This window comes from Hyaena hyaena, unplaced genomic scaffold (genome assembly GCF_003009895.1).
Source record: "Hyaena hyaena isolate Hyena2069 unplaced genomic scaffold, ASM300989v1 scaffold_304, whole genome shotgun sequence".
NCBI classification, from domain to species: Eukaryota; Metazoa; Chordata; class Mammalia; order Carnivora; family Hyaenidae; genus Hyaena; species Hyaena hyaena.
Window position 1 is genome coordinate 117394 of NW_024080937.1, and position 11519 is coordinate 128912.

Here is an 11519-nt window from a genome sequence, read left to right on the forward strand (position 1 = left end):
ATGATCAAATGGTTTTTATCCTTTTTCTTATTGGTGTGATGGGTCATGTTGATTGATATGTGAATACGGAACCACACTTGCATCCCAGGAATAAATCCAACTTGATTGTGGTAAATGATTTTTTAAATATATTGTTGGATTTTGTTTGCAATTTTTGTATCTATATTCATCAGAGATAGATATTGATCCATAGTTCTATGTTTTTGTAGTGTCTTTATGTGGTTTGGTATCAGGGTAATTCTGACTTGATAGAATGAATTTGGAAGATTTCCTTCCTCTTCTATTTTTTGGAATAGTTTGAGAATAGTAAGTATTAACTCTTCTTTAAATGTTTGGTAGAATTACCTGTGAAGCCACCTGGTCCTGGACTTTTGTTTGTTGAGGTGTTTTTTTTGTTTTGTTTTGTTTTGTTTTTTACTGATTCCATTTCATTGCTGGTGATTGGTCTGTACAACTTTTCTATTTCTTCCTGCTTCAGCTTTGGTAGATTATATGTTTCTAGGAATTTATCCATTTCTTTTAGGTTGTCCAATTTGTTGGCATATACTTTTTAATAATTTTTTTTATAATATTGATAGGTCTGTACTTATTGCCATTTTGTTACTTGTTGTAATGGCTGTTTATGTAGTTCTCTCTTTCGTTTTCCTCTGGCTCCCTTCTCTCATAGTTTGTTGGATTTCTTTAGTGATTTGCTCAGATTCCTTTCTCTTTATTTTTTGCATATCTATTACCAGTTTTTGATCTGTGATTACCACTCTGTTTAAATGTAACATATTATGCACATAGCAGTCTGTATTAAGTTGATGGTAGCTTAAGTTTGACTTCATTCTTCACTCAACTCCCTTACCAAATTTTGAGTATATGGTGTCATACTTTATTTCCTTTTATTTTGTCAATCTTTTGACTGATGTTAATAGATAATTTTACTGCTTTTGTACTTCCTACTAATTCCTACTTATGGTCTATCTTTTCTACTCATAGAGTCCCTTTTAAAATTTCTTGTAGGGCTGGTTTAGTGGTGATGAATTTCTTTAACTTTTGTTTTTCTGGGAAGATCTTTATCTCTCCTTCTATTCTATTCTGAATGTAGCCTTGCTGGATAGAGTATTCTTGGTTGCAGGGTTTTTTTTTTCTTCAGTATTTTGAATATATCATGTTACTTCCTTCTGGCCTGCAAAATTCCTGCTGAAAAATCAGCTGATATCCTTATGGAGTTTCCTTTGTATGTAACTGTTTTTGTTTTCTCTTGATGGTTTTAAAATTCCTTATCACTACTTTTGTAATTTTAATTACTCTGTGTCTTGGTGTTGATTTTGTTGGGGATTCTCTGTGCCTCCTCTTTTACATGTTTCCTTCCTCAGATTTATGAAGTTTTCAGCTATTATTTCTTCAAATACATTTTCTGCCCTTTTTTCTCTCTTTTCTGCTTATGGACTTCCTATAATGCAAATGTTGTTATGCTTGATGGCACCTCTGGGTTCCCTTAATCTATTTTCATTTTTTATCATTATTGTTCTCTCTCCTGTTCATCTGGATTGCTTTCCATTACTCTGTCCTCCAGGTTACTGATTTGTTCTTCTGCTTTCTCTAGTCTACTCTTGATTCTGTCTAGTGTATTTTTAATTTGTTACTAAGTTCTTCATCTCTGGTTGATTATTTTTCATGTTTTCTATCTCTTTGTTAAGGGTCTCAGTAAGGTCCTCTATTCTTTTCTCAAGTCCAGTGAGTATCTTTTAAGACCATTAATTTAAATTCTCTATCAGTCATATTACTTACTGTTGTTTCACTTAGCTCTCTTGCTGTTATTTTGTCCTGTTCTTTCATTTGAGATATATTCCTTGTCTTCTCATTTTGTCTAACCCTCTGTATCTCTTTCTATGTGTTAAGAAAGGCAGCTACATCACCTGATCTTGAAAGTAGTGGCCTTATGAAGAAGAGGTCCTGTAGCATCCTGTGGTGCAATGGCTCCTGCTCACCAGAACCTCACACTTCAAGGGTGTCTCTTATGTCTGTTGTGTATGCCCTACTGTTGTGACTAAGCCACATGTGCCTTCAGTACAGTCATCTGCAGGCTCTCTTTGCCTGTTATGGGTAAAGTTTGGTCCCTTTGTTATTAGTGGACTGGTCTGGGGCTACCTTAAGGTTGAGTTGAGTCAGACCAGGTATTTGCCAGAGATGTAGTGCACTGAACTGCAGGGCCCTTTTCCTGTGTTGTCCCTGAGAAGCTTTCATTGGTGGGTGGAGCCTGCAGTCAGAACAGGTGTCATTCCCTAATCCACTGCTAGGCTCACAGTTAGACTGGTGTGTGTGGTTGTCTTCCCCTCTTTTCAGGGCAGAAGCCATGTTAGAGTAGTGCTGGCACCTGTCAGAACTGCTTGGACCCTACCAGGCTTGTGGCATCTCTTTGGATGGCATTGGCCAAGGCCATATTGGGGAGGGCAGGCTGACAAGGAAACGGGCAGAGGGGGTGCGTGTGCTAGTCCATTGGAGGAGGGGACCTACAGTTTCCTGGGAAAACGCCTGTCCAGGCCTGCAGGGTTGGAGGGGGAGTGTCCACAGGAGAAGCTGAGGCAGCATGCTGGTGCCAGCAAGGTGCATGCCAATCCACTGCAGGAGGGGGCCTGCAGCCATTTAGGAAAACTCATGCCAGAGGCCTGCTAGGCTAGAGGGAGCAGATGTGCAGAAGGCCTTAGGGGTGGGGCATGCTGTTAGCAAGCTACTCGGAGAGTGCTGCACTGCAGGTGTCCTTGTATCTAAGCTAGGAGGTGCAAGAAGGAAATGGTGTCCACCAGCTCTTTTGGTCTTGGAGAAGTCTCCCAAAAATCTCTGTCCTTCCAGCATATACTCTGAGAGTAATAAATAAACCCTCCTTCCAGTATACCCTACGCATTTTTCAAACTACTGCTTTTATGTCATATCTCTACAGAGCTCTTTGTTGTGCCTTTTCTCCTGGAGTTGAGCCTGCTGATTTTTAAAGTTTCAAGTTTTTTGCCACACTGACTTTTAGGTTCCTCTGATTGTCAAAGTTAAATGTTATGGGGATTTTGTCTTCCCCATGAGGGTCCCCTGGGGTTCCTGGGGTGGGGTTTTGTCCTTTCTCCTCTTCGTATTCATGTCATCCCTCCCTCCCTCCATTCCTCCTTCTCACTCCTGTGGGTCCATTAGGTGCCCAACCATGTCTATGCCCTTTCTGCCCTTTCTGATGTGGCCTCTTCTCTACGTTTCGCTATAGAGATTCTGTTCTGCCAGTCTTTGTGTTGTTTTCTGGGGTATTTACACTGATGTGGGTATTATCTAGTTGTATCCGTGGGACAAGGTGAGCTTAGGATCCTTCCCAGAAGTCTATATATCCCCTTTTTAAAAAATGAATGAGATTTCTAACAGAAAATATGCAAAGTAAGACAATAGAGAAGCCTAGGGCATACCACTGAAGAGCAATGATGTTTAAGAAATGAAAGGAAGAGGAACCCGCAATGGAGGCTAAGCAGAGTAGATTAAGTGGCCAAGAGGGAAAGTGGCTATTGGTAGCTAGCCCCTGGGAAAGCCAGTTATTTAATTATTCAAGAATGGTTGGAGTATTTAAGGCTACGGTAGAAGTATTTACACCAAAGAAATTGGCAACACTACAAAGCAGGGCTTTATTTTTTAGAAAGCTAATTTACCATCATAACACTGGCTATTACTTAAAAGGTGCTGGGGTACCAAACATTGTTTGAATCATCTTACATACATTCACTCAATGACATCTTACACCTACCCTAAGACATAGGTACTATTATTGCCCCCATTTTAACTGTAAGGAAACTGAATCCTAAAGATACTGAGTGACTTAATCAAGGTCATACAGCTGAACAATATCAGAACTAAGAGTTGAGCCCAGACAGTCTGGCTCCAGAGACCTGAAAAATAGGGCAAGTGCAGTGTCTTCTATGCCAAGAAATGAAAGTGCTTCCAGAAAAGGGTAACCATTGATAGTGCCAGATGCTGCTGAAAGGTCAAATAATTGAATAAAAACTCATAAGTGTTCACTGGATTTAGCAAAAAATGAGTCATTGGTGACCTTGGTAAGAGCATTTTTGGTGGAATAAAAAGATGTATATCTCTGTTAAGTGAGAAAGGATGAAAGATTTGAAAATTGCGTTGTCTCCTCAATAACTTTTTTCAGCAATCTTACGAATAGTCAGCATTCCCTGATCCGAGTGAAGGATAGCAAAAAAAGAAAAAAGGAGCAAGAAGCCCACAGTGACACTAGAAAAAAAAAAAACCCTGAAATGAACAGAGATGAAATAATCTACAAACTTTCCATTTTCATGAGCAATGTCCTTAAAATGAGAAACTGGCATTACTGACACAAGTGAACAATTTGAACACATGTTTGAAATCATGATTATCATGTCTGTAAGGTGAGACTATATACCATATGTTTCTGAAAACAGATTTTATCTACTATCTTTGGTAAAAATCTATATTTACATCAATATCTAGGTAGAGGTGTTTATTCATTTAAAAAAATATACGAATCCTTATTTTTAATATGTACTCAACTCTTGCATCATATACAGTCTTGTTCCCAAATGAAATTAATATTTTCATGTGCCAAAAACGCAACCACAAATGAAAAAAGAAGTAATACCTATGAAAGTGTATAAAATTAATTATGTCATATACATATGTGTGTGTATATATATATCAATTTATATATATATATCAATATATATTGTTGATATATATATGTGTGTGTGCATATATACATACATATATATACATATATATCAACAATGATGCTGAAATCATAAGATCTTAGAACTATGATAGGCAAAACTTTAGATATTACTTATGAGACATGTATAAGTCCTTCAGCAACCTTCAAACTTTTCATTTTCTTTTGTCTAGTAATACACAATTGGAAATATTATTTCCAAGGAGAAGTAGTCTGAAATGCCAAAAATAAGTTTTTGGCCAAAAAAAACCAACAGTAAAAATTTGCAGAAACATAAATATGCTGGATATTTTCATTTGACCCACAAGATGTTGCCCACTTTTTCTCCAGCCGGCTCTGTGCTATGAGAGGCTAGCCTGTTTAGATTGCATCAACAGATCCCTTCTGCTCTGGCTTCTAGTTGAATTGAGCCAGTGAGAGGCACAAGCAGAACAATCAGAAGGGAGAAGGGTAAAGCTCAGGTATTTATAGCCAAGAATCTCTGTTTTAGATCTCCAAGTGCTGGCTGGTTTCCCGTGCCCCTTTCCCCAAGGCCCTAACTCCAGGGAGACTGCACATTCCCTTCAGCTGCTCCAGGATCCTTTCCCTCTATGTGTACTATTGCGAGCTCCAGCGGATGACACTATCCCTTGCCTGTTTCCCTAAACTCTGCCCATATCGTTACAAATTAAGCCTCTATAAAAATCTTCCAAGGAGAATACAGAGCAACAGGAGCCCTCATTCATTGTTGGTGGAATGCAACATGGTACAGCCACTTTGAAACACAGCTGGGCAGTTTTGTGCCAAACTAAACCTAATCTTACCATGCAATCCAACAATCACATTTCTAGGTATTTACTCAACTGATGTGAAAATGTATGTCTAGACCAGAAAACTGCAAATGAATGTCTATAGCAGCTTTATTTGTATTCACCAAAAACTTTAAGCAATCAAGATGTCCTTCAATAGATAAATGGATAAATACACTATGCTTCATCCTCACAATGGAATGTTATTCTGCAACAAAAAGAAAGGTACTATCAAGCCACCAGAGGAAACATGGAGAAACTTTAAATACACATTGCTAAGTGAGAGAAGCCAGCCTGGAAAGGGTACATACTGTCTTATCTCAATTACATGATTATATAATATTCTGGAAAAGCCAAAACTATAAGGAGAGTGAAACAGTCAGTGGTAGCCATGGGTTTGTTGTGGAGGAGGGTTGCCTAGGTGAATTACAGAGGATTTTAGGGCAGTGAAACTATTCTGTATGTTATTATAATGGTGGGTACGTTACATAATGCATTTGTTAACCCCCATAGAACTTACAGTACAAAGAGTAAACCATAATGTATGTAAATTTTGAAACATTATTTAGGAGGTCAGAGGATCCCAGGATGGAATGCAGACTATGAGCAGAGAATCTGACTGTATTACAAATACATGAAACAACCTCAGTGTAAGAGGATGCGAGAGAAATGTGCTGACCTAAGTAACTTTGGAAATGAGATGAATCTGTAAGACTAAGGGCAAATGAAACTGCGCATGAGCACTAAACCCCATCTGATAAAGTTGTTTTCTACAGGAGTAAAGGTAAACAGTTCTAATACTCCTATGTACATATCATAATTGAACAATTAAGTCAACATTTAGTGGCTGGCCAGAGCCAGGTTTCTCGTGGTTGGAGTGGAAATTTACAGACAAGCAAGGGAGAAATTAAAATAATCCATGTGGTAATGGATCAGAGTTGAAGACATCAGTATGAATTCAACTTTAGCTTAATATAGAGATGTGTACATAATGAGATATTTATAAATATGAGTATATGCATGAGTAAGTATACACACATATATTTCCCTGCTCTGTCAGTTGAGTAAGTCAACAAGTAACAAATCTCAGTAACAATGAGCACACCAAATGCCCAGATCTTGATTTCTAATAGTTATTCTCCAATAAAAGGAATTAGGGCTCCTTGAAAAAATGGCTGATCTTAACACTAGGGTCAGAAATAAACAAGATAAGCCTAGAGCATTTTATAGTGTCAGAAAGTAAGGAAATGTTTTTTAAAAATCCTACATTGATGGGAGTGTGTCAGAGGAACATAGGAGCCAACTGAAAGAGCCCCCAGTGACCAAACCTGGAATGATTTGAGCAACAAAATCAAGTAGTATTATATTAAAACCCAAAGAATAAAATATATATCCATGAGTCTATACTAATAAAAAATGACTAAATAAATAAATAAATAAGTAGGGCTAAAAGACAAGCCCCCTTGCAGAAGAAGTCTAAATAATATTTGCATACATATCCCTCCAGGAAGGGGAGCATAAATCTTCACTTTTTAAGTGTGGACTGTACATAGTGATTTTGTCCCCAGTGAATACATACTGGAAAGTTATAGTAACTTTACAGTAGAAGAACCTGACAAATATGACTCTTACCAGGTGGTTGAGGTCAACACCAACAGTGATAAATCATGCTAACATATGTACCCTTCATATGACATAATGAAAAATAGCATGGTCTTCTCAAAACTCATAGCTCTACTATAATCGCAAAATAGAAAATCATAAAAAAATTCCATTAGTGTAGCCTTCTACAACATACCTGACCAGTATTCTTCAAACTGTCAAGGTTATGAAAACAAGGGATGTCTGAGAAACTATGACAGCCGAGAGGTGCCTAAGGGGATTTGATGACTCAATGTAATGTATCTGGGTTGGGACCCTGAAACAGAAAAAGACATTATGTAAAAACTAAGAATATCTGAATAATCTATGGGCTTTCATTAATCGCAAGGAATCAATATTGGTTTATTAGCTGTAACAGATGTACCATACTGAAATGAAATGTTAATAAGAGAAGCTGGGTGAGAAAGGATTAAAAAGGACTGTTTGTACTATCATCTCAGTTTTGATGTAAATCCAAAACTGTTCTCAAAACTAGTCTATTTTTCAATGATCCAGTGTAATTGTGCAGTTTTCTTGGTAGACACTGACTAATAATCCAAATGAATTCAAACCAGAAGCAGAATGATTAATAAAACAGTTTCTTTTGACTAGGTGTACCATTATACGCCTGTTAGAAATATTTAAATGAAAAATATAAAAGGGAAAATGTTTAAATTATATTGAGTAAATATTTGAAAAGCAGAATGCATCGTTTCGGATACATCATGTTTACCAACTATGTTTATTTTTTAATGTGAATAGGAAAACGACCAGGAGGATCGGCATCAGTATGTGAAGAGTACGTACGAGCAGCAGAAAACCATTTTTCCCCCACTCTCCTTTCTACTTTTCTGTGTCTTCCAAAATTTCTGAGTAAGTATGGTCTTTGCTATGGAAAATAATCATAACCTACACTTGAAAGCCTTTTCTAAAATTTTTCATGTTTATTTATTTTTGAGAGAGAGAGAGAGAGAGAGAGAGACAGAGTGCGAGTGGGGGAGGAGCAGAGAGAGAGAGAGGGAGACACAGAATCCGAAACAGGCTCCAGGCTCTGAGCTGTCAGCACAGAGCCCGACGTGGGGCTCGAACTCACTAACCACGAGATCATGACCTGGGCTGAAGTTTGATGCTTAACCGACTGAGCCACCCAGGTGCCCCTACACTTGAAAATTTTTGATAAAGTGTTATTCTTAATTATATTTGATGCCTATCTGTTGTCTTAGTTTTGTAATTTCAAAACTCTAGCATAGTTATAAAACTCAAAATTTTGCTGTTTGGTGTATGTTATGGTCTGAATTGTATTCCTCTAAAATTCGTATGTTGATGTCCTAACCTCTGGTACCTCAGAATGTTATTGTATTTGGTGACAGAGTGTTAAAGAGCTAATTAAGTTAAAATGAGGTCATAAGGGTGGACTCTGGTCCAATCTGACTGGTGTTCTTATAAGAGGAGAAGATTAAGATATAGACAGACATGGGTGCCTGCATGGCTCAATTGGTTAGTGAGTGATTTCAGCTCGGGTCATGATTTTGCAGTTCGTGAGTTTGAGCCCCACATCAGGCTCTGTGCTGACAGCTTGGAGCCTGGAGCCTGCTTTGGATTCTGTGTCTTTCTCTCTCTCTTTAAAAAAATAAAATAAAATAAAATAAAATAAAATAAAATAAAATAAAATAAAATAAAATAAAAAATAAAATAATAAATAAATGTTTAAAGACACAGACAGACAGGTACAGAGGAAGACTATGTGCAGAACCAGACAGAGAAAGGCAGACACCTATAAGACAAAGAGAGAGGCCTAGAAAAAAACATCTCTGCCCATATCCTAAGTTTGGACTTCTGGCCTCCAGAACTATGAGAAAATGAATTCCTGTTGTTTAAACCACCAGTCTGTGGTAATTTTTTATGGCAGTCTCAACTAGCACAGTGAATCACTATTTAGTATGAGTCTCAGTTCTCTCTGCATCTTTTTCAGTTGTATTCTCTATATCCTATGATTTAACAATTAGTTTCTGGTAATAACTGTTCCTAAAAACAGTACCACTATGAAAATAATTTGTCTTAATCTGATAGTAGCTCAATTGAAAACATTGAAACAAATAAATTTTAATTGAAATTTATTGATGCTAAAAGTAATTGAATTTGTTCCACGGAGATAAATTCATGTGGATAGCTACGCAAATTTACACATATTCTGAAATAAAAACAAAACAAACAAAACAAAGCACATAGAGAAAGAAGTATTAGACTCTACATTGCTGCTTAAGCATTAGAATCACCTGGGAGATTTTTCAAATGGCTGATGCCTGAGTCTAGCTCTGGAAGTTCTGGCTTAAAGGTCTTGCATATAGTCAGGTCACTGGAATTGTAAAAACTCCTCCAAGAAATCCTAATGTGCAGCCGGAATGGAGATCCACTGCTTTGTAGTAAGAAAGCACTACCTGAGTTTTAACCTGGGTAAGCTACTAGTAAAGGTTTTTAAAATTCTCTCTTACTCATAGAACCAATTGGAAACAAACTGAACAGTGGAAAATAAAAAATATCCTGTCATCAGTAAAAGGAGGGAATAGCCATAACCTCAAAGCCTAAAATTTGAGGACAATATCGATACTGATCCTATAGAGAGGGAAGAAGGTGGACATTAATCAGCTTTGGAGCAGTGGTTTGGAGTCAAAAGTAATAAACTGTAAACAACTAAACATAAGGCCTCGGATGCATGGAGCCTCTCAGGACAAAAGCATTGGCCAGCTGGTCAGCACCCACCACGGTTTTCGTCACTTTCTTTACAGTGGTCTCTACTGTGGCCTGGACCAGGGCTAATTACATTAGCGGGTTCCCTGGAGGTGCTCCACTTGAACATCATGATTCAGGGTCAGGAGAAGCAGAGCTGCCAGAAAGGTCTCTGAACCACCTTCAATACCTGTGGCCACAGGGGGACCCCCCACTCTCCTAACCAGGAAGAAACCTGCAGATCTTTATAGATGAAACCACAAACTTACTCGCTGCTATGTGGGTAATATAATGGACAATAACAATCCTGGTGAGAAGCTATAGCAATAAGACTGAGAGGCCAGTTGGTGAGATGAGGAAGTAAAGACTTCGAGTATTGCAAGCTCATAGCTGTGCACCACAGCTCAGTTGTACCTTCAGTAATGAACTCTGCTGTAAATGTATACAGAGAAAAAACACTGTGGTGTCTGCAACTCAGTTTTTTTCAGGCTAATAGCTCGTCAACTTGCTAAAATCTATACTATTCATGCACACAATGGTTGAATTCCCAAATCTAATCAGTGGCTACAGATGGGAAGATATTTCTCTCTCATTCCCACAGCATTTGCAGAAAAAGATATTAAGAAAATGTTCCGAAGTAATATACAGAACCCTCAAGTTCTTCAGGAGGAGATGACATTTCAAGGAGATTCTTTCCAACCTGGGAGTACCAGCTGTAATGACCTCTTGTGTAAGAAAGAATAGAATCTATAGTGAGAAAGAAGCTGTCATACAGTTCATTGATTCTAAAATTCTTGGCATAACTACCTGCTGCATGATATTAGAAATCATTTCAGTGAATGCGTAGGTCCAAGTGATGCAGAGTATATTCTCTGTCTAGATGAAGAACTCCAGGGCCAGTGGCTACATTCTTACCTTGAAGCCTACAAAGAATATAAGGACTTTCGAGACAGAAGTTACTGAAAAGGAGGTAAAAATATTCTAGTCAAGTCAGTTTGCACTGGATTCTCTTCTCTTTAGGGATTATGGGCTCTGATTAAAGCCAAATACTCCAGTGTTGAGTTTGATTTCCTGGAGTATACAATTGTTCGTTTTAACAAAGACTTCAAAATGAAGCCTGCAGTTACTGTATTAAGTGCTTAAGAGATTTAATTATTTGTAGGCAGCTGAGCAATCCTTGTATATCTCTTCTTAAGAAATTCTGAAAAGCCAATATTAATTAGAATTCTGTTATTTAATTTTGTTATCTTGCTTTACAAATCGTGCCCCTATACAATCTTTTTTGTTTTTTAAATAGATTGGACCATGTCAAGAAATCTGCCTACTGCTTTCACTATGTGGAGGCCTAGAAATAAGTTGAATTTGCAAAAAGCTATGAAGATGTCAGTTTAATCCTTTCTTTGATAATTTAATCTATGTTTATGTGAATTATTATAAATTTAACATGATTCTGTGACTTTCTTGTTTTATCTGTTTGTTGAATGTAAGCAATGAGAATGTTCTAGAATAAAGTTAAGTTTTACTTCAATTAGATTAATTTCAGTAATCATTCTAGGTATTCAGTGTAAACATTGTAATCTTAATTCACTATAAATAAAATGGATTATTTATTCTTTTTTCTTTTTTTTAAGTAAGCTCTACAC

The 11519-nt window shown here is 37.3% G+C and overlaps 1 pseudogene; it reads left to right on the forward strand.

Moving 5' to 3' along the window:
• The window catches only part of LOC120242431, a 38089-nt pseudogene extending 27070 nt beyond the window's left edge, over positions 1–11019 (forward strand).
• The last annotated feature ends 500 nt before the right edge of the window (positions 11020–11519 follow it).